This window comes from Phyllobates terribilis, unplaced genomic scaffold (genome assembly GCF_046119375.1).
Source record: "Phyllobates terribilis strain yellow unplaced genomic scaffold, ASM4611937v1 Scaffold_3__8_contigs__length_932513732, whole genome shotgun sequence".
Lineage (NCBI taxonomy): Eukaryota > Metazoa > Chordata > Amphibia > Anura > Dendrobatidae > Phyllobates > Phyllobates terribilis.
The window spans coordinates 325,770,510-325,795,008 of NW_027362763.1; the positions used below are offsets into that span (position 1 = coordinate 325,770,510).

Consider the following 24,499-nt stretch of genomic DNA (forward strand, 5'->3'; position numbering starts at 1 on the left):
GAGCCATCCGGGTGCTCCGAGAACCGGCACCGGGTGGCGTTGTGACCCACAGGCGCCCAGCTATCACTTACCACCAGGAGGCGGCGCCCTTGTCGGCAGGGCCTGTGGGAGCTGATGCGCAGGCTTTGGACAATGACCCGGCTCCAGACCTACGCCATCAGGTCCAAGAGCTAGCTAAGAGCGTTGCTGCGCTAACCCGAACTGTGCAGTCTTTACAGGTTTCCACCCCAGGGAAGATCCAGCTGGCATCCGGACCGGAGGACATCCCGTGGCGTCGACCAAGGAGGACCCCACCGGCCAGAGGAAGACCCAGTGACCGATACAGCGAGGACGGACGACCCATCTGCCGCCGCTGCAATCAACCCGGACATATGGAAAGGTACTGTTCTTTAAACGGGCACAACCTGGGGTAGAGGGCCAACCCCCAGGAAAAAGATCACCAGGCCCATCGAACTGGCGCGACAGATATGTGGGAGGACGTCCAGTCTTGCCTGTGGTACTGGATGGCATTCCCATGAGTGCCCTACTGGACACCGGGTCACAGGTCACCACTATCCCGTACGTGCTCTTTAAGCAGTACTGGAATGACTCGGATATTACCCGCTACCCTGACGACGACTTGAGTATCATCGCCAGCAATGGCCAGCCCGTGCCACAGATCGGATTTAAAGAGGTGACCATCAAAATCGGTAGAGTCGAACTGGCAGCACAGGGACTGATCATTGTAGACATTGACAAACATGAGAGCCACCCAAAAATAACTCTAGGAACTAATGTAATTGAGAATTGTCTTGCAGAGGTGATTTTCCTTCTACAGCAGGTTGCCAAGAACGCCAGCTCCGGCGAGCAGCGAGTGCTCCAGAAAGAGATCCGGGCACTGATGCGACGGCAACAGGTGGAACTCTCCGGCGGTGAGATTGGTAGCGTAAGAATGTGTGACCCTTTCCCTATTGCCATGCCCCCAAAAAGCGAAATGATGATTTGGTGCCGGGCAGCTATTGGTCTGAGAGGTAGAGATTACCAGGCAATGGTAGAACCAGTTTACTCAGACAGTAGGCCCACCATTTTGACAGCACGGGGGGTGGTCAATGTACGCCATGGGAGGGTGCCCGTTCGCATAATCAATATCGGGGAGAGGGAAGTGTACCTGCCCCGGTATGCCACGCTAGCAAAATTATATACCATCAACCAAAACTCTATACAGTCTGTGGAACCCTTGCCTCCATCTCACCCGGAGGAAGGTAACGGCTCTAAGAAAGTAATGGAGGATTGGTGTCAGCAACTACACTTGGGAACTGACTCCACTCCCTCCCACCAGAAACAGGGAGTCTACCGAGTGGTTCAAGAGTATGAGAGAGTGTTTAGTAAACACCCGTTAGACTTTGGGCGAGTCAAGGGGGTAGAACACCGCATCCCCACGGGAGATCATCCTCCCATAAAAGAGAGGTATCGACCCGTACCCCCTGCACATTACCAACACGCCAAGGGGATGCTTAGAGACATGAAGGAGGCTGGGGTAATCCGGGATAGCTGTAGCCCCTGGGCAGCCCCGCTAGTTTTAGTCAAAAAGAAAGACAACACCATGAGGATGTGTGTAGATTACCGGAAAATCAACCGTATCACACACAAGGATGCGTACCCCTTACCAAGGATAGAGGAGTCATTGGCTGCTTTAAGATCTGCTAACTTCTTCTGTACCTTGGATCTCACTAGCAGGTACTGGCAGGTTCCTGTAGCAGAGGCGGACCGGGAGAAGACCGCATTCACCACCCCGATGGGACTTAGTGAGTTCACCTGCATGCCGTTCGGACTCTGCAACGCCCCAGGAACCTTCCAACGATTAATGGAGTGCTGTCTGGGCCACAGAAACTTTGAGACGGTCCTGTTGTACCTGGACGATGTCATCGTATACTCCAAAACTTATGAGGACCACCTGAAACATCTGGCGGAGGTGTTCGAAGCTCTGGCGAGTTACGGCCTAAAGGTGAAACCCTCCAAGTGTCACCTCCTGAAACCAAAGGTGCAGTACCTGGGACACGTGGTGAGCGCTGACGGAGTGGCTCCCGACCCCGATAAGATCACCGCAATTAAGGGATGGCCAAGCCCCTCCAGCGTAAAAGAAGTGCGGCAGTTCCTCGGGTTGGTAGGCTACTACCGAAGGTTTATTCCCGGTTTCACCAAAAAGGCAGCGCCTATGCAGGACCTCCTGATAGGCCAGTCCCGGAAGGCCAAGAACCAGAAGCCGCCCTTCAAATGGGAAGAGCTAGAAGAAGAGTCCTTCCGCCAGCTGAAGATGGCCCTCACGGGGGATGAAATCTTGGCGTACCCGGATTATAGCCAGCCCTTCATCCTCTACACCGACGCCAGTAACATCGGGCTAGGAGCCGTACTGTCCCAGATCCAGCAGGGGAAAGAACGAGTGATCGCCTACGCCAGCCGAAAACTGCGACCCACCGAAAGGAACCCCGAGAATTATAGCTCATTTAAGCTAGAGTTCCTGGCCGTGGTATGGGCAGTCACTGAGCGCTTTAAGCATTACCTTGCCTCTTCCCGGTTCACCGTGTACACGGATAACAACCCGTTGACACACCTGGACACGGCAAGACTCGGTGCCCTGGAGCAGAGGTGGATGGCCCGTCTGTCCAACTACGAGTTCATAATCAAATACCGGGCAGGGCGCTCCAATACTAACGCGGACGCCCTGTCCAGGATGCCCAACCTGCCGGACGAAGGAGAAGATCCGGAGGGACTGGAAGAAATTGAACTCCCTGCGTTCCACCGTCATGGGACTATCCAGTATTCCCACCGGGTAAGGAGTAAGCAGGCTGCTACGTTGAACCCCTTACCTCACTACAACTGGGCGGAAACGCAAGACAGCGACCCTGCCGTCCGACTGGTGAAGGAGATGCTGACTCGGCCGGAGGCTCGCCTTGAACCAGACGCTCCGGAGGAAGCCAAACAACTATGGGCAGAGAAGAGTCGACTGTTCCTTTACAAAGGGAAGTTGTGCCACAGAATGGTTAACTCCCGGACGCATGAATTACTCTGGCAAGTAGTGGTGCCACGAAGAGACGCAGCCATGGTGATGGAGGCATACCACGACGGAGCTGGACACTTCGGGTGGAAGAAGCTGGAGTTCCTGCTGCGCGAGCGATTCCACTGGGTAGGCATGAGGGGAACCATTGAGAAGTGGTGCAGAGACTGTGGCCCGTGCAACCTGAGAAGGAAGGACCGCGCCAGCCAGAAGACTCCCCTGCAGTCCATCGTCACCCGGCAACCGTTGGAACTGGTAGCCTTGGATCATGTAAAACTGACCCCAAGCAGAAGTGGCTACGTCTACGCGTTAACCATCGTGGATCATTACTCCCGGTTTCTGGTTGTCGTCCCCGTCAAGGACTTAACGGCTCAAACAGCAGCTAGAGCCTTCCAGCAGCACTTTTGCCGTCCACACGGGTACCCGGACCAAGTGCTGACGGACCAGGGACCTGCCTTTGAAGCGGAGGTCTTCCAGGAATTCTGCAATCTGTATGGCTGCCGGAAGATAAGGACGACACCCTACCATCCGCAGACTAATGGACTTTGTGAAAAAATGAACCAAGTGGTGATGGATCTTCTAAAAACGTTGCCCCTGGAAGAACGCAGTCTGTGGCCTGAAAAGTTGCCCGATCTGGTGGACCTATACAACCACATCCCGGTAGGTTCCACCAACTGTACCCCGGCTTATCTAATGAGGGCAAGACCTGGTAAGTTACCTGTTGACCTGGAAATGGGAGTCCTGACACCCGAGGACACTTCACCAGAAACAGACTGGGACACAGAGAGGCAGCAGCAGTACCGGAGAGTACAGGAGAGCGTGGAGCGAAGTCTCTGTCAGGCTAGGGAAAGACAAGAGAAAACTTACAACCAGTATGCTCCCGCTGTTCCCCTGGTACCCGGAGAGCAAGTCTTGAAGAGGAAGAGACGGCTCCACAAGTTGGACGACCAGTGGGAGAAGGACCCGTACACCGTACTGCCCTCAAGCCACGAAAACCCGAAGGTCTGTACCATCAGTAAAGACGGAGGGGAAACCACAGCCATTGTATCCCGGGACCACCTGAAGAAGTGTCCCGAACAACTGAGGAACCCTGAAGAGGAACAAGAAGACCATCGACCCGTAGAGGAAAGGGAAGATATGGTTAGTACCGTGCTCGGGGACTTCCCTCGGTCTTGGACTCAAGTCAATGGTGCAGTTGTGGTACCCGTACTCACCTTCCTCCAACCATCATCCCAAGAACCTACGGAGCAACCGGTAGAGCTGGAAGAACAGCCGGTCCAGGAGGCAGAAGACTCTACACAAGCAGACCTGGAAAATCAACCCTCTGCTTATAGTGAGCCTGCCATACCCCTAGTGAGCCAGAGGGCCCATAGACAGCTGCCCAGTTTACCCTTGACAGCTCCTACACCCTGTAGTTCAGGGCCAGACAGTCAGCTCCGTAGGTCCACTAGGGCCACTAGAGGCCAGCTACCCGCACGTTGGAGGATCTGAATGTTTAAGCTATCTTATATGTTTACTTGTTTATAGTTGCTTGTGTATAATTTTGTGTTTCTAGTTCTTTTTAGGAGTCCTTGGTGGATTTACCGGGAATCCTTGTACATAGTTGGAGCGTAACCCAGGATGGACTAAAGACTGTTAAGGACTCAGGGCAGGACAGGCCCCTACCTGGTTACGTCTCCCTGTTTTGGTGAAATGGACACCTTGCTTTTCAAAACTGCACCCGGTTGCGGACACGCCGTAACCATCTTATGTGTTTTTCTTATTGTATTGTTATTGTTATACCTTGTTATGTTTTTCAAAAAAATATGTTTAGTCCCGGAGTACTAAATTTCACTAGGGGGGAATGTGACACCCCAGGGGTCTGGTTGCCACAGTGATAGAGATATTACGTCTGAGAGCAGGTGGGAGGTCCTTTGGTCAGGGATCCTGTGCATGCCACACCTCCTGCCCAGTCTTGGGAGGGGAAGGACTTCCCCTATATAAACCCGGGGCTGAGGCAGAGTTAGTGAGAAAGAAGACAGAACAAGAGTAGAGAAGAGAAGCAGCATAGCAAGAAACATCAAGAGCTCTGTGGGGAGCAGAGTTACAACGAGTCAGGGGCTGGCAGCTGCAGAGCTCGCCCTGACTGAGAAGATTTCTAACCGGACCCGGAGTCCGAGGCTGTGGGGACTAACTCCTACCCAGCAGCAGAAACCGTCCGGCAGAGGATTTCAGGTCCTCTGGCCCAGAAGCCCGAAGGCACGGTCACACGCGTGGGACCAGCACCGCCATCGTGGAGCGGAAGCCATTAGAAGGCCCCGAGTCACCGGCCATACGGGTGAGCACCACACGGTACACTCAGGGACGTGGGCTACTTATTCCCGCCTCTAGCAAGGTAGCCAGAAGAGTACAGTTAGTTGGGAAGGCCTACAACTCCGCCTGGCCAGGGGAAATCCCATTGCTCAAGGACTGACCAGGCCCGTATCACTAGCAAGTACTCCGGGAGGGTCTTTCTTTGTCACCAGTAAAGACCCTGAACTACACCGCACCGTTTCTGAGTGGTTCCTGCTACCCCCATTATCCACGTCGGCTGCCCTGAGGCCATACCCCTCCCGTTGGGGGTTATACCATCCACGCTGCACCATCCTTCCACCGGCCTCAGCGGTCTGCCCTGCAGCGGCAGCTCCATAGCTGCATTCAACGGGTGGCGTAGTCACCAACCATCTACTGCTAGTACATCGCCGCTCAGTTTGACTCCCTGGGCACGGACCGGGTCGCCGCCACGAGACTACAACCCTCAAGACATCCGGCTCCGGGTAAGCTCCCGCGTGCGCATCGCAGCGCGACACAGGCCCAGGGGCGCGTCACATACACATATATCTATAATATAACGGAGATGCATCCCTCTGTCTGAAGCCTCGATAGGCTGCGCAAGCGCTATGCGCCTGCGCAGTCTGGACCCCGCAGAGGAATGCATCCTCATCCTAAGCGAGGATGAGGATTGTGGCGTCAGAGATTCCAGTATGCGTACGCACTGAACACATACCACAATCTCTGGCACCATAACAACTTGCCTATCCAGGAGGCCAGTTTCTGCAGCATCTCTTCGTGCAGGAGGCCGGGATCTGCCGTTGGAATCGGCGCATGCTCATAGCGCACTTCCAACGCAGTTTTATTGAAGACACATTGCAAGTGTGTCTTCAATAGACACATTAAAGACACACTTGCAGTGTGTCTTCAGCAAAATGGTGCTGGAAAGCGCGGACTGCGCAGGTGCTGATCCGGCGTCACAGTCCTCCCCAGCTTTCCCCCGCCCTCTCCTGACATCACTAATCATTTAAATATGTAACATACCCCCACACTTTGCCGCTATTTTAAAGACACAAGATTTCTGTGTCACACAGTGCCTCCGGTCTCTATCATAAAAAAACATTTTGTACTATATATAGATACATATATTACACATCTACTATATAATCAGCTTATCTCGTCTGTCTGTCCATCCAGGAAATCCCGCGTAGCTGATTGGTCCGGCCGCGGCCAATCAGCGACGCGGGATTTCAGAACAAAATGGTGGCCATTAGCGGCTCATCTGCCGCACGGAGATCATCTCCCGGCAGCTCGCAGCAGAAGTACACCGACCGGCGGCCTAGGCGGCGCCGCTCCCCAGTCTTCCCTTCACACATGCCGTTGGAGATCAGCGGCCCTACACGCTAAAATATTATAATGAACTGTTACATTCTAATTTTAGTAAGAAATATGTCCTCCTTTAGCAGATATGAGATTTTCAATGCGTTTTGGCATTGATTCTACCAAGTTTTTGCATAAATTCTTCAATTCTTCATCATTGAACCACACTTGTATGGCACTGTTTATCATGTGTTCTTTGGTTGTACAGTCCATTTTGCCAAGACGTCTCTTTACAATGCTCCATAAATTTTCTATAGGATTTAAGTCTGGTGAATTGCCAGGCCAGTCCAGCACTTTTACTTTATTTTCTTCCAGGAATTTCTTCACACACTTGGAATTGTGTGAAGTACATTAAACCACTCCTCACAGAAACAAGCTCTCAACTGAAGCTGAGGGGGCAGCTAGCTGTTATTTTCTGACTAAAACCTGTAAAACCACATTTTGTTACTCACGGTTGTACACTCACATCGGTTCAAAGAAGTTAAAATTGGTCTGAATCACTGACTGGTAACTTACGATTTTACTTAAAAAATGCATTGTCCAAATTAATTTGCACAGCACTGTATATAACATATGTCAGCACAGCAATTCAGCAACTTTTTACTGAATATATACATAAAATACGTCAGCGGAGCAATCCAGCCACTTTTTACGGAATATATACATATATACAATACATGAGCAGAGCAATCCAGCCACGTTTTACTGAATATATATAAAATACGTCAGCACAGCAATCCAGGCTGGATATATATGTATATATCATATATATACATTATATATATTCAGTAGTAATGAGCGAGCACTAAAAGGCTCGGGTACTCGTTGCTCGGGTTGAGCAAAGTGGAATAATCGGGTGCTCGACCCACGCAATGAGCCCAATGTAAGTCTATGGGAAACTCGAGCAATTTTCTGGCGGCTCCCCTGGCGGTCTGCAGAGGGCCTAAAAATTGCCCAAATCAATGAGAACAGTGCTCAAATGACATGGGAACAGCATGGGGAAGACCCCTGGAAGCATTTCCTAGGTCGCTGCTGTCAAAAACGTTGTCAGAGGTATTACGCCACTTTTACGGACTCACAATAAAACATACTAAAACAAATCCAAAATGGATTTTCCTGGGAAATATGTTAAGGAACATGCTTTCCAGGGTAATGACTTGTATATAAGGCAAAGTAAATAACCAAAATCAAAAATACTCCTCCACACCTTGGGCTATGTTCACATGTAGCGTTTTTGATGCGTTTTTGACTTTTGCATTGCTTACAACCAAGACAAATGCATTCACTGGGAAATGTAATTTTAACATTTTACAACCTTATGCATACAGTGCTGAAAAGACATGGGAACAGCATGAGGAAGACCCCCAGGTCACTGACTCCCAGGTCATTGCCTAAAAGTGTGCCTATCATAAGTGATCCTTGGCGCATGCGAAGATGCCTCCCGCCATGCACCTGTCATTACAGACTTGCAACAATAACCGTCCACGTCCTTGTCCCAGTGCAGCATTCAGGTGTCTCTATCCAATCCCTTGTAATGCAAGCGCAAGTATGCAGCCACCCACCCACCCACAGGCTGCAATACTATACTGCCAAATTTTTGACAGCTGCTTGCACTTGAAATGTGGTCTTTTAGGCTCGTGGAGCCAAAAGCTGTCCACAATCTTATGGCGAGAGCGACCGGGTATCCATACTTGGTCCCCAGCCACCATTATTTGTCCCGGTGTCGTCTCCACGTTCCACAAGCACGTGTCCCACAACATTACCCGTGCCCTCCCCAGTGAACTTAGTGGGAAGGACCGCCTACCCACAAACACGTGGTCAAGTGAATGTGGCCAGGGACGGTACGGAGACAGTCCACAACTTTTTTTGCTGAGTTGTATTTCACCACAGCCGTATTCTTTAGCTTGGTGAAAGGACTTGGGAAACCATATCTACTCCAGCTGTCATTTCTCCCAGGAAGTCCTCTAAAGCTGCTTTCACTTGAAATGTGGCCTTTTAGTCTCGTGGAGGCAGAAGCTTTTCATAACCTCATGCTGGCTGGTGACCGGGTGTCCATACTCGGTCCCCAGCCGCCACTATTTCTCCCGGTATCGTCACCGCCTTCCACAAGCACGGATCCCACAACATTACTCGTACCCTCCCCAGTGTACTTACTGGGAACGACCGCCTAACCACAAACACGTGAACAGGTGAATGTGGCCAGGGACGGTATGGAGCCAGGCAACAGCTTTTTTTGTTGAGAGTTGTATTTCACAAAAGCCATATTCTTTAGCTTGGTGAAAAGACTGGCATAGCGGGAAACCGTATCTACTCTGGGTGTAATAACTCCGAGGAAGTCCTCTAATGCAGCTTGTTGCAGATGCAATGGCTGCCCGTTCAACATCAGTTCGCACTTGTCGGTGGTGCTTTGACACACAAACATCTTCTTTAATTTCATGACTACAGAGTTGGGCAATGTGTATAATGGCATAAGAAACTTAATTTGATGAATAATTCATTTACAATTAGTGTATCACATCAAATATATAGGATATTACAAAAATGGAGACATGCAAATAGGTGAGCCACATTCCAATGCGGGACATTGGTGCGGCTCGGACTGTGGTCGATCCCTGGGAGCTAAAGACTCTGCCACGCCACTTCAGGGCTGTTCACACTTGTGTTCCCCGAATGCTGAAGATGTGTGGCATTGATGTCATACATCTTGGCTCCCGGGGTGGAAATGATAAGCGAATTCTGACCCAAAAAGAGGCCAGATGGATTGTCATCCTAGATACTGTGGCTCCATGGGGCCTGAATGAGAACCTGGGGTTCTCATCTTTTCTCTGAAATAGGTTAATTGATTCCTACTAAATTTCATATAACGTGTAATAATGACACACCATCATGTTCTCCTCCGGATCCTGCTCTATTTACTTGGGGATGTGGCTATATGTTTTTATATATTTGTTGATTTTAATTGTTCTTATTGTTTGTGTTCACTTCTTCTTCTTCTTGATTGTGCCTAAAGAACCATCTACTCTGCCCCATGCCATCGGTGGAGACAAATCACGTCTGTGGACCTGTGGCACCCCTGAGGGTTCAGTCGCCACAGAGGTACTGCACCTCACCCAAAGGTGTGGTGCCTCCTTCTCTCGGGTAAGGAGGGAGTGCTGCCTGGAACCCGAACACCGGCATCCAACACTACACTGCTCCAGGCCGGCTGGAAGGGCAAGATGCACTGTGTTCTGCTAAGCCCTGTCCCTGGCTGGAGCGGGGGGAACCAAAGAAGTGGGAACCAGTAGTGGGTGTGGGTGGAGGATGTAGAGTAGGGGAGCACCACAATAGGAGGTATATAAAGGGAAGCCATCTTAGGGTGGAAGGCAAGACTGAGAAGTGAGTGAGCAGTAAGGAGGGGAGCAGAGTCTCGTCAAGAGCTCTGCTCCACAAGTGGGACCTAGTGATAGAGAGGCCCAGGAGGGGAGCAGAGGAGAAGGGCTCCGGTTTACAGAAGGGATCCAAGGGGGTACGATGCAGGACGGCACCCTTACGCCCCGAATCTGCCAGGTGTCAGAGGGATCAGGCTGCAAGAAGCGGACCGGCCCCTGAACCAGCCGTGTTACTCCAGGTCTCGGCTGGAAAAAAAACGGAGGCTTCTGCACTTCCATGGTGCAGTTGCCACAGTCTCACTCTAGTCACCGTGAAGGGCATCAAGTAGGTCAGGGAACTCCAGGTTGCCAAGAGGGACTTCAGAGCACCCGATCGGGACTGAGTGTGGGGAAGCGCAGGGCAGGAGGGAGAAGACCCAGCGTGAGAAGTCGGTCTAGTAAGGAACATAAAGAACGCGGGGTTCCGTCAAGCACTCCTGATATATCTGAGAAAGTGCTGAACCCCTGGTCTGGTAGACGCATTGCGACGCGGAGGCGGACACACGTACAGTGTACCTGAGAACCTTGAACAAGAACTGTGAGTAAAACTCTGATGACTGCACTCCACTGCCTCCATCAGTTATTTCAGCTGCACCATCCCGACTGCACTACAAGCCCCAGCACCACCCACCAAACTCTACACTGCCCTGAGGCCCGCTCCACCTGTGGGGAACTGTTCCATCCTAGCTGCCCTATCAACTGCCTCAGAGGTCTGCAGCAGTGCTGGTACAAATTACCAGAAACCACAGGTGGCGTCACAATCAAACTACAAATCCCATATAAACTATCCCCTTTTTGTTGACCGACCTGGGCCACGGACTGGGCCAGTCACTGTGACATATTCCCCCCAGCATCCATAGGCCCAGACACCGAGTACCCCACTGCCCTGGGGGCGCGTCACCTCCCTTCCGTCTTGACAATTGTAATGGATTGGATGAATGGCGAAGAATATATCTACATACTCTTTCACAGTGTGTGTCCTCCCCTTTGTTTTCTGATGGCTGTCAGCATCTATATGATTTTTATCTAGTCCTATATTCCCTTGGACATCTGAATCATGTTTGACATTATACGCAAATGTTATTATGAATGGATGGTATTTTATGAGGTGGCCATACTGTTCCTAGGTAATGGCTTTGTCCACCCCACACATACTTCTTTTTGTATTTATCTGTGCATAGATGTGGTGCGCATGCGCCCGGTCTCCCCCGCCCTGTGACCGCGCTCAGCTGTCATCCAGCCCTCAGCGCGTCATCGGGAACAGCGCTCATCTGCATTCCCGGACATGCCCTGACGTTGTGATGGCTGGGGCGCATACATGGGGGCGGTGGTAGCCCTAACGCATGTGCCGTTTGCATCTGATGCTCGGCGGCCATGTTGGATAATCACGTGACAATACACGTGACTTCCCAGGGGCGTATTTAAAGGTTTTGGAAGCACAATTATACATGCCTCTTGAGAAAGCCAAGGGAAGTTACTGGCGAAATGCGCGTTGAGGCTGTTTCCTGCCATTGCTCCATCCCTGAGCTGTTCCTCTCTGATTTTGGCCCCTCTTTCACTGAGTGAGTAAGGTGTTATATAGCTTTTGTGATAGAGTGGGCTCTATGGATCTGGTACAATTAAATTTGAGCTGTAGGATCACTTGATCCTTTCTCTGTCCCTATACCACTGTGCACTATCACCCCCTGGGGGGAGGGGGCCCTTGCAGAAGCCAGCAATGGAATATGGTTCACCTATTTGCATGTCTCCATTTTTGTAATATGCTATATATTTGATGTGATACACTAATTTTAAATGAATTATTTATCAAATAAAGTTTCTTATGCCATTATACTCATTGGTTCTCCTGTTTATATATATTTCTGAGTAGGCACTATTATGTGGGGATGGGGGATGAGTCTTTTTTCCAGACCCCCAACCTTTTGTTTACAGAGTTGGGCAATGGCCTGATCTACAATGCGGTTTGATAAATAACATGAATAAGCACGTCCGATCCACATTAAAAAAGCTGCCATAGAGTGTTCGGGGGCTTTCCCCCACACTTTTCTTAGCCAGTACTGCTTCTTGACAGGGTTGGACGGACCCACCAGAGAACCGGAGACTCCTCCAGTGGGCCCTGGCTTCTCGTTCATGAGAGTTCATAGTGCCGAGGTGAGGCCATGATGATGACAGAGGCCACCATCTCCTTAGTCTTCTGTTACTGGGAATGCAAGTGCAAGTACGCAGCCAGCCAGCCACCCACCCTTCAACTACAGGCCGCAATACTAAACTGTAAGATTTCTGGGCAGCTGCTTGCACTTGAAATGTTGCCTTTTAGGCTCTTGGAGTCAAAAGCTTTTCACAACCTCATGCTGGCGGTGGCCGGGTATCCATACTCGGTCCTCAGCCGCCACTATTTGTCCCGGTGTCATCTCCGCCTTCCACAAGCATGGGTCCCACAACATTACCCGTGCCCTCCCCAGTGAACTTACTGGGAGGGACTGCCTACCAACAAACATGTGGTCATGTAAATGTGGCCAGGGACGGTATGGAGCCAGTCCACAGCTTTTTTTGCTGAAATGTATTTCACCACAGCCATATTCTTTAGCTTGGTGAAAGGACTTGGGAAACCATATCTACTCCAGCTGTCATTTCTCCCAGGAAGTAATCTAAAGCTGCTTTCACTTGAAATGTGGCCTTTTAGGCTCGTGGAGGCGGAAGCTTTTGACAACCTCATGCCTCATGCCTTGTGTCCATACTCTGTGTCCAGCCGTCACAATTTCTCCCGGTGTTGTCTCCGCCTTCTAAAAGCGCGGGTCCCTGAACATTACTGCTGGTACTTTTCTGTGGTAATCTGCTTGCCTCCTAACAGCAAGGAATATTTCCAGTAAACTATGGTAAGACACCATGGTATTAGCACTGCCCCCAGTACCATTAGATAAGCCATCCCCAATTTCCTTCTCAAGAATTGTATTTGGTAGACTGAGTGGCTGCCCAAATACATTAGTTTCTCACAAAGGAGCTGAAGATAGAGTGGCAGTAGGTGCAAGTTTCTCCAGCCTGTTAGATATCAGAGGGTGAACGGCAGCACATTGGATCAGTGGTTATCACTGAAGCCTTGCAGTGCAGGGATCCTGGGTTCAAATCCCAGCAAGGACAACATCTGCAAAGACTTTGTATGTTCTCCCCGTGTTTGCGTGTGTTTCCTACTCAGTAAAAAATCAGCCATAGAGTGTCCGGGAACCTTCCCACATACTTTTCTTAGCCAGGACTGCTTCTCGGCAGGGTTAGACGGTCCCACCAGAGAATCCCCTGGTGTGCCCCGGCTTCTACCTCAGGAGAGTTCATGATAGCGCTAACTTTACAGTGGCTATGGGGCTCTTGAGCGGAGGATAAAGGTGAACCCTCAGAATCAAATGGTTGGCACAATGTTTTTCAATCTGAAGCAGCTTCTCAGTGGGGGTTGTATTTCACCACAGCCATATTGTTTAGCTCGGTGAAAGGACTGGCATAGAGGGAAACCGTATCTACTCTGGCTGTCATTTCTCCGTCAGCAGGTTCCGCCCATTGTCACACACGACCATGCCTGGCTGTATGTTCAGCAGTGAGAGCCACAGATCAGGCTGCTGTGTTACAGCTATCAACAAATGCTTAATGCTTTTGTCACCTAAGCATTAAGCATGTTATCTTCAGCACAGCAAGTTGTCACTTGGCCAAGGCAATGCTGCAGTGCTTTCAGCTTGTAACTGATGTGGTCATTTCGAAGATGGAGGAGGAGATGAAGGAGCTGAACAATGTGATTACATTGAGGTTACATTGGTGACACTGTTTTTTATACTAAAGAAAGATCCTACTTTTTTTTTTTTTTACGTCATTTTTTAAGACAATTGCATTCACCGGGAAATGACATTTAAACATTTTACAACCTTATCTGGCAATGTGGTGTGTGACACATCATCAGACACATCCTGTTTTATTTATGAAAGAGGGACTCTGAAAGTCCCAAAGCCTATTTCTCTAGGGCCATCAGGCGGCCCTTACTGTTCTTAAAGGGCAAGCAGTCGGCCCTTGCTATTGTTAGAGAGCCATCAGCCGGCTATGCTTTGTTGTTCCCATTATTAACGAGTGGGTCTCCTATACTGTTATTGGGTATGCAGTGACTGCAAGGGCTGTCATAAATTCGGACGCAACCCAATACCCCTTTGAAGAGACACAGAGGAGGGTCTCAGTAAAAAAAATGTTCTCATTATTAAGGAAAGGGTCTGCTATACAGTTATAGGGTATGCAGTGAGTCTAATGGCTAACCAAATTTAGGAAAAACCCCACTAACAAATTAAAGACACATAGAGCAAGGCCACAGTAATGACAAATTCCCATTAGAAAGGAGAGGGTCTCCCATAGTGTTCGCCTATGCAGTGAATGCAAGGGCTGCCAAAAATTGGGAGGCACTCCAATGCCCCAAGGAAGAGACGTACAGGGCCTCATAACAAAATGTTCCCATTAGAAAGGAGCGGGTCTCCTATACGTGTAATGACCTTGCACTAAATGTATGGGCTGATAAACATTTACCCATTGGGGGTATACATGATCATCCTGTATAAAAAAAATTTTTTACGGGCATCATAAACACCCTTTAAAACAATTATGTGGGTGTTGCATCATGAACCACGGTCACCCGGGTGATATGGTGGTGGAGGATGAGGAGAAGGTGGACAAGAGCAAATAGCCAAAATCAGGAAGCATATACCCATGTGTGGGTGTGAAGAGGAGCATGGGAATATACCTCCCTAAAAAGACACTGGATTTGAGTTTATGTTACGCTGCTATCATTCGGTGGTGTTGAGAAGTCTGGCCCAATCCAGCCCTTGTTCATTTTTATAAGAGTCAGTCTGTCAGCATTTTCAGTTGACAGGCGGATGCGCTTATCAGTTATAATTCCACCAGCGGCACTAAAAACCCGCTCTGATAAAACGCTGGCAGCAGGGCAGGCCAGGACCTCCATGGCAAAGACAGCCAGTTCATTTCATGTATCCACCTTGGATACAAAATAATTATAAGGCACAGAGGAATCACGGAGGATGTTCGTACGGTTGGCAAGGTACTCCTTCAGCACCTTCCCAAACTTTGCAATCCTTGTGAGAGTAGCAGACACCTCAGGGCTTGTGCGATGAGAGGGGCTGAGAATAATCTCCCAGAGCTTTGACAATGTTCCCCTGTCTCTGCTGGATTGGAGTTGTGTCTCTCTAGCCTGTAGTCCTTGGTTGTCCAATGAACTATGACCTCTCCTGCCACAGTTTTCAGATGGGAATTTTTTTAATAGTTCCACAACAATGGCCTTCTTGTACTGCCCATTTTTGTTGACCTGTCCACCTCAGGAATAAGAGATATAAAGTTCTCCTTGTAGCGTGGGTCTAGAAGTGTCACCAACAAGTAATGACTGTCACCCAAAATTTTGAGAACGCGAGGGTTATGGGAAAGGCAGCGCAACATATACTCAGCAATGCGTGCCAGTCTGCTAACAGGCAAGACTTCCATGTCCTCACCAAAAGGATGACTGACCATGCTCTCCTCCTCCTCCTCTCTGTCCTCAGGCCATCCACGCTGAACAGACGGCATGACAGTTATGCAGGTAGTTCCGTCTATAGCGCATGAAACTAGCTCCTGTTCTTTCTCCTCCTCCTCTTCTTCCTCATTGTCACCCAATCCACGTTGGGATGAGATGAGGCTGGGCTGTGTGGAATCACCCTGTATATTTCCTTGCTCCATCTAATCGTGCTCTGTCTGCAATGCATCCTCTTTGATTGTGAGCAGAGAGAGTTTCACAAGACAGAGGAGCGGGATGGTAACGTTAATTATGTCGTCATCGTCGCTGACCATCTTGGTGGAGTCCTCAAAGTTTTGGAGGATGGTACATATGTCTTACATCCATGTCCACTCCTGAGGTCTTATGTGTGGAGCCGGAACTGAATACCGATGGCCTTGTTGATGCTGGTACTCAACAACTGCCCTCTTCTGCTCACAAATACTTCCCAACATCTGCAGTGTAGAGTTCCAACGCGTGGGGACATCACACACCAATCGGTGAGCCGGAAGCTGCAAACGCTGCTGAAGCACGGCAAGGGCGGCGGAAATGTAGGTGATTTTCTAAAATTGGAACATAGGCGGCGTATTTTGACAAGCAGATCCGGCAGCTCCGGGTAGGATTTGAGAACTCGCTGAACCACGAGGTTAAGCACATTGGCCAGGCATGGTACGTATGTGAGCTCGCCTAGCCTCAGAGCCGCCACCAGGTTCCGGCCATTGTCACACACGACCATGCCTGGCTGTAGGTTCAGCAGTGTGAGCCACAGATCTGCCTGCTCTTTCAGAGCTGATCTCAACTCTTCAGCATTGTGCAGTTTGTCACCTAAGCATATTAGCTTCAACACAGCCTGTTGCCGCTTGGCCGAGGCAGTGCTACAGTGCTTCCAGCTTGTGACTGAAGAGTTCATTTAGGAGATGGAGGCTGAAGAGGAGGAGGAGCCTGAGGAGGATGATGTGCAGGAGCTGTAGACTGTAGGGGCAACCGTGATTGACCTAGGGTCTACGATCCTAGGCGTCGGGAGGACGTGTTCCGTCCCAAGGTTCAACTGGGTCCTGGCTTCCACTATGTTAACCCAGTGTGCCGTCCCTGTCCACAAGCACTTGTCCACGTGTCCGTGGTTAGGTGGACTTTCCCCGTAACTGCATTGTTGAGGGCATGGCTAATAATTGGGACACATGCTTGGGTAATGCGGGGATGGCACACCGGGAGAAATAGTGGTGGCTGGGGACCGAGTACCGAGGAATGGCAGACGCCATCAGGTTGCGGAATGCTTCCGTCTCTATGAGCCTAAAAAGCAACATTTCTAGTGCAAGCAGCCGCGAAATGTGGGAATTTAGTAGTGTGGCCTGTGGGGCGTTGGCTGCGTATTTGCGCTTGTGTTCCAAGGACTGGGGTATAGACAACTGAATGCTGCGATAGGACAAGGACATGGACGTGCTTCCTGCGGCTACTTGAGAGTGCAAAATGACAGGTGCAGGGCAGGAGGCATCTTCGCATGCACCATGGACAGGGAATTGCCTTGCATGCACAACAGTGGCCTGTGCATGCACCACTAACATCACGTCCAGTTCCCTGTCCTTTGCCACGTGCCTTGCCCATTTTAAATGGAGGCCAGTATCTTCCCCGCTCACTACAAATGACTGAGTTTGGAGCTAACTTATACAGTGGTGGCCAAAAGTATTGGCACTCCTGCAATTCTGTCAGATAATACTCAGTTTCTTCCTGAAAATGATTGCAATCACAAATTCTTTGGTATTATTATCTTCATTTAATTTGCTTGCAAGGAAAAACACAAAAGAGAATGAAGCAAAAATCTAATCATTGATCATTTCACACAAAACTCCAAAAATGGGCCAGACAAAAGTATTGGCACCCTCAGCCTAATACTTGGTTGCACAACCTTTAGCCAAAATAACTGCGAACAACCTCTTCCAGTAACCATCAATGAGTTTCTTACAATGCTCTGCTGGAATTGGAGACCATTCTTCTTTGGCAAACTGCTCCAGGTCCCTGATATTTGAAGGGTGCCTTCTCCAAACTGCCATTTTGAGATCTCTCCACAGGTGTTCTATGGGATTCAGGTCAGGACTCATTGCTGGCCACCTTTGAAGTCTCCAGAGCTTTCTCTCAAACCATTTTATAGTGCTTTTGGAAGTGTGTTTTGGGTCAGTGTCCTGCTGGAAGACTCATGACCTCTGAGGGAGACCCAGCTTTCTCACACTAGGCCCTACATTATGTTGCAAAATTTGTTGGTAGTCTTCAGACTTCATAATGCCATGCACACGGTCAAGCAGTCCAGTGCCAGAGGCAGCAAAGCAACCCCAAAACATCAGGGAACCTCCGCCATGTTTGACTGTAGGGACCGTGTTCTTTTCTTTGAATGCCTCTTTTTTTTTCCTGTACAGTCTATGTTGATGCTTTTTCCCAAAAAGCTCGACTTTTGTCTCATCTGACCAGAGAACATTCTTCCAAAACATTTTAGGCTTTCTCAGGTAAGTTTTGGCAAACTCCAGCCTGGCTTTTTTATGTCTCGGGGTAAGAAGTGGGGTCTTCCTTGGTATCCTACCATACAGTCCCTTTTCATTCAGACGCTGATGGATAGTACGGGTTGAAACTGTTGTACCCTCAGACTGCAGGGCAGCTTTAACTTGTTTGGATGTTAGTCGAGGTTCTTTATCCACCATCCGCACAATCTTGCGTTGAAATCTCTCGTCAATTTTTCTTTTCCGTCCACATCTAGGGAGGTTAGCCACAGTGCCATGGGCTTTAAACTTCTTGATGACACTGCGCACGGAAGACACAGGAACATTCAGGTCTTTGGAGATGGACTTGTAGCCTTGAGATTGCTCATGCTTCCTCACAATTTGGTTTCTCAAGTCCTCAGACAGTTCCGTTGGTCTCGTTTCTTTTCTCCATGCTCAATGTGGTAATATTATACTTTTCAAGAAAGGCATCCATGCCCTTCTTAAATTTTAACAGTGAATCACTCATTACAACATGTTAACTGGCTGCAAGTGTGATTTAGTTATTGCCAACACCTGTTAGGTGCCACAGGTAAGTTACAGGTGCTGTTAATTACACAAATTAGGGAAGCATCACATGATTTTTCAAACAGTGCCAATACTTTTGTCCACCCCCTTTTTTAGGTTTGGTGTGGAATTATATCCAATTTGGCTTTAGGACAATTCTTTTTGTGTTTTTTCATTGAAGACAAATTAAATGAAGATAATAATACCAAAGAATTAGTGATTGCAATCATTTTCAGGAAGAAACTGAGTATTATCTGACAGAATTGCAGGGATGCCAATACTTTTGGCCACCACTGTATGTGATCTGTGTGACGGAGAAAATAGAGTTTTAAATACTTGGCCTGTAGGTAAATAGTTTGAACAGCAAACTGCTGTGAATTGCTTCACTGACACACTAAGGAAATTTTTAATGGAGGCCAGAAATGGCAGTATTTTCTGACAACGTATATACAGTGCCTACAAGTAGTATTCAACCCCCTGCAGATTTAGCTGGTTTGATAAGATGCAAATAAGTTAGAGCCTTCAAACTGCAAACGAGAGTAGGATTTATGAACAGAAGCATAAATCTTACAAACCAAAAAGTTATGTTGCTCAGTTGAATTTTATTAAATTTTAAACATAAAAGTGTGGGTCAATTATTATACAACCCCTATGTTTAATATTTTGTGGAATAACCCTTGTTTGCAATTACAGCTAATAATCGTCTTTTATAAGACCTGATCAGGCCGGCACAGGTCTGTGGAGTTATCTTGGCCCACTCCTCCATGCAGATCTTCTCCAAGTTATCTAGGTTCTTTGGGTGTCTCATGTGGACTTTATTCTTGAGCTCCTTCCACAAGTTTTCAATTGGGTTAAGGTCAGGAGACTGACTAGGCCACTCCAACACCTTGACTTTTTCCCTCTTAAACCAGGCCTTGGTATTCTTGGCTGTGTGCTTTGGGTCGTTGTCTTGTTGGAAGATGAAATTACGACCCATCTTAAGATCCTTAATGGAGGAGCGGATGTTCTTGGCCAAAATCTCCAGGTAGGCTGTGCTATCCATCTTCCCATGGATGCGGACCAGATGGCCAGGCCCCTTGGCTGAGAAACAGCCCCACAGCATGATGCTGCCACCACCATGCTTGACTGTAGGGATGGTATTCTTGGGGTCGTATGCAGTGCCATCCAGTCTCCAAACGTCACGTGTGTGGTTGGCACCAAAGATCTCGATCTTGGTCTCATCAGACCATAGAACCTTGAACCAGTCTGTCTCAGAGTCCTCCAAGTGATCATGAGCAAACTGTAGACGAGCATTGACATGACGCTTTGAAAGTAAAGGTACCTTACGTGCTCGTCTGGAACGAAGACCATTGCGGTGGAGTACGTTACTTATGGTATTGACTGAAATCAATGTCCCCACTGCCATGAGATCTCCCCGGAGCTCCTTCCTTGTTGTCCTTGGGTTAGCCTTGACTCTTCGGACAAGCCTGGCCTCGGCACGGGAGGACACTTTCAAAGGCTGTCCAGGCCATGGAAGGCTAACAGTAGTTCCATAAGCCTTCCACTTACGGATGATGCTCCCAACAGTGGAGACAGGTAGGCCCAACTCCTTGGAAAGGGTTTTGTACCCCTTGCCAGCCTTGTGACCCTCCACGATCTTGTCTCTGATGGCCTTGGAATGCTCCTTTGTCTTTCCCATGTTGACCATGTCTGAGTGCTGTTCACAAGTTTGGGGAGGGTCTTAAATAGTCAGAAAAGGCTGGCAAAAGAGATCTTTAATCCACACATGTGAAGCTCATTATTCTTGGTGCCTGAACTACTTCTTAATACTTTAGGGGGACCAAACAGAATTCTTGTGGTTTGAGGGGTTGAATAATAAATGACACTCTGAATTAACTTTTAACGTTTTAAAAATAAATAAATAAATAAATATTTGCTGCAGTGCATTTCCCACTTCCAGGCTGATCTACAGTACAAATGTCACAATGCCAAGTTAATTCCGCATGTGTCAACCAGCTAAATCTGCAGGGGGTTGAATACTACTTGTAGGCACTGTATGATCCGTGTGATGGAGAAAACAGAGTTTTAAATAGCTGAATTTCTAGCGCTTTAATATGGAAAGGACCTGGCTGTATTCTGCAGTGCCACCAAGTAAATGGATCAGAAAAACGGTGTTCTCTGGATTGATTTTTAAGCAAATAATGAGGATTAAGATCCAAAGAAAAGTATTGCTGGCCCCTGAGACCTGGGCCTTTGTATAGAAATATCTAACAGCAGCAGAAGGCAGAATTGAAATGGAGCCTCATGTGCTATATGCACTGCAGTCTGCTATATACCTTGCCTGCCTGCCTATATACACTGCCTGCCTGATATCTCTTCAGATGGATTAGTTGGTACTCAAAAGGACTGTTTGTTAAAATGGATATGTGTAATGTACAGTTTTTCTCCCTACACTACCTAACACACAAGCAAATCTCTCCCTGACGCAGCAGTACCTCTCCCTACACTGTCTGATTCTGGAGTGACTGTGACAAACATGGCAGCGCCAGGTCTGATATAGACCTAATGACGCTGTGTGGCCAGCCAATCACTGGAATGCCACAACCAACATAGCTATGGCATTACAGTGAGTGGCAGGCAATCCCTGAATGTTGATTGGCGCTCTAAAGAGCGCCAAACATGCAGGGAAGGGACCCGAGCTCCCGCCTAGCAACCCTGGAAATACTCAGCGAGCGCTGAGCATCTCGAGTAGTGAGATGCTCGGGTGAGCACCGAGCAGTAGCGAGCATGCTCGCTCATCATTAGTCAGTATGTATCCCCCAGGATGTGAATAGAGGCATATTGAACGCGCTGTAGTGCATTGCAATCACAGAAACAGATTTGCAAAAAAAAAGTAAAGATTGGACTTGGTCAAACTATTTGGATTTAAGAAAACCCAGCATGGGCTTTTATTTTGAGAGTGATCTACAGGTGGCAGAGGGCGGGTAACTCCCTCCAGCCAGGTCTTACAAGTGGCTCATGGGCACAGATAACATTTAAAAACCAGCAGCAAAGGTTTGGGTGCGTCTGTGGCTTGTTTGCAAGCTGCAGAGCAGAAGGCTCTGTGCACGGAAAGCTTGTGTGAGGGCAGAACTCAGGCCTGTGAGGCAATGTAACCGGCGCACCCCAAAGTGAAACGGCGCAGCAATCTCCCACAGCAACAGATTTGCACGGACTGTTTGGATCACCTGGCTGAGATCCGGAGGACATCTTTTGCATTTGAGTTGTGAGTTTTGCAAATAAAAATGTTTAAGTTGAACTTTCCTTGGGTCACTAGCTCATTACCGCACAGTGTGAACACCGCCACACTACAATACATACTGTATATTTAAAAAGTTTATTTTCTTTTTAATTTCTGAATTAATAAAAAAATAAAAATGGGTTGTTAATTTTCATGATAGGTTCTCTTTAAGTACAGTAAATGCTAGCCTCAAACCAAAAACAACTAGTCAGAACAATTGCATATCATTCAAAAGTAGTGATGAGCAAGCACTAAAATGCTCGGGTGCTCGAAGCTCGGGCCGAGCTCACCGTGATACTCGGGTGCTCGACCCGAGCAACGAGCCCAATGTTACTCTATGGGAGACCCGAGCATTTTTGCGGCGGCACCCCCGGCAGTCTGTAAAAAGCTTAAAAAGTGCCCAAAACTATAGTGACAGTGCTCAAATGACATGGGAACAGCACTGGGATTGCCCCAGGAAGCATTTCTGACCCCCAGGTCATTGCTGTCAACAATGTGGTCAGAGGTATTAAGCCACTTTTACGGGCTCACAATAAAAAGTTCAAAAACGAAACTGAAGCTGCTTTCCTGTGAAATATGTTAAGGAAGTTTCTTTCCAGGGTAAAGACTAGTGTATAAGGTAAAATAAATAACCAAAAACAAAAATACTCCTCCACACCTTGGGCTATGTTCACAAGTAGCATTTTTTATGTGTTTTTGCACTTTTGTATTGCTTTCAACCGTGACATATGAATTCACTGGTAAATGTCATTTTAACATTTTACAAACTTATCTGGCTATGTGCTGTGTGACACATGCATACAGTGCTGAAAAGACATGGGAACAGCATGAGGATGACCCCTGGAAGCATCTCTGACTCCCAGGTTACTGCCTAAAAGTGTGCCCATCATTAGTGATCCTTGCCGCATCAGAAGATGCAGACTTGCAACTATCCCCGTGCAATCCTTGTCCCAGGGCAGTGTTCAATTGTACCTCCCCCCATTCCTTGCAATGCAAGCGAAAGTATGCATCCTGCCACTCACCCACTCCCATGCTACAATACCATACTGCTTGCTTGCACTTGAAATTGGGCCTTTAAGGCATGTGGAGGCAGAATCTGGCCACCACGTCATGGCTGCGTCGGTGGCCACGCTTGGTCCCCAGCTGCAAGAGGGCAGCCAGGTGTCCATACTCGGTCCCCAGACACCCGGCGGCCGGGTGCCCACACCGCCCCTATTTGTCCCGGTGACCCTTATACACAAGAGCACATACGAAAACATTACCTGTGCCCTCCCCAGTTCATTTAGTGGGAAGGACAGCATAACCACAAACACGTGGCAAGTGAATGAGGCCAGGGATGGTCCATCTCACTGACGTCTTCACACTGGGTTAATATTGTGGAAGCCGGGACACAGTTGAACACTGGGATGCAACACATCCTCCAGACATAGAGGATTGCGGGTCCTGGGTCAATCAGGCTTCAACACAAAGTTCAGAAGGTAGACAGCAGCAGTGGTCGGCCTCCTACACAATGAGTAAATTATTCATGATCATGAGGCCATCCATCTCCTTAGCTTTCTGTTCCTTGGAATGCAAGCGCATGTATGTAGTAGCGGCTAGGCCTGAGGTGGTCAGCGTTTTGGCGCATATCCTACCTCCTCCGAGGATTGCTGGATGTTTTCCTGCTACTATTCCAGTTCTATGACTCCCGTTAAAACAAAGCTTCAGGTGATGAATGATGGATGAGGTGGTGGCAAAGGAGAAAGAGCAGGAGGAACAGGGACCATTCACATCAATATCAGGCCAGTCAACCACACATGTCTTGTAGAATATGTTTCTGAACCAAAAGGAGTGGTTCGGCTACACAGTTATAGGGCATACAGTGAGTGCAATGCCTACCAAAAATTTCGAGGCACTCCAATGCCCCTTGGAAGTGACATGGAGGTCAGAGGCCCTTAACTAAATCTTTCTTTCCATTTAGAGCAGTGAATGTAAGGCTTTGCAAAAATTATGAGGAACTGCAATGACCCTTGAAACAGACGTGGATTACAGCATACTAAAAACCTTCTACCCATTATTGGGGAGTGGGTCTCCCTTAGTGTTCGCCTATGCATTGAAAAGCAAAAGCGGACTAAAACTAGGAGGAAATGCAATGCCCGTTGGAAGAGTCGTGGAGGTTAGAAGTAATTAAAAACAACATTTCAATGTCCCTTGGAAGAGCTGTGGAGTACAGAGTGGTTTAATAAGACGGTTTTAATGCCCCTTGGAAGAGACGGGGCGGTAACAGTAGCTTAACAAGACGGTTTTAATGCCCATTGGAAGAGACATGGAGGTCACAGTAGCTTAACAAGATGGTTTTAATGCCCCTTGGAAGAGTGGTGGAGGTCACAGTGGAATAAAATGACAATATCAATGCCCCTTGGAAGAGACGTGGAGGTCACAGTAGCTTAATAAGATTGTTTTAATGCCCCTTGAAAGAGACATGGGGGTCACAGTAGCTTTACAAGAGGTTTTAATGCCCCTTGGAAGACACGTGGAGGTAACAGTAGCTTAATAAGA

General features: G+C 48.5%; 1 protein-coding gene across 5 annotated transcripts in view; it reads right to left on the reverse strand.

The window, feature by feature from the left end:
* Positions 1–24,499, reverse strand: part of LOC141259325 (probable cation-transporting ATPase 13A5) — a 1,017,982-nt gene that overhangs the window by 735,740 nt on the left and 257,743 nt on the right. The window lies entirely within an intron of this gene.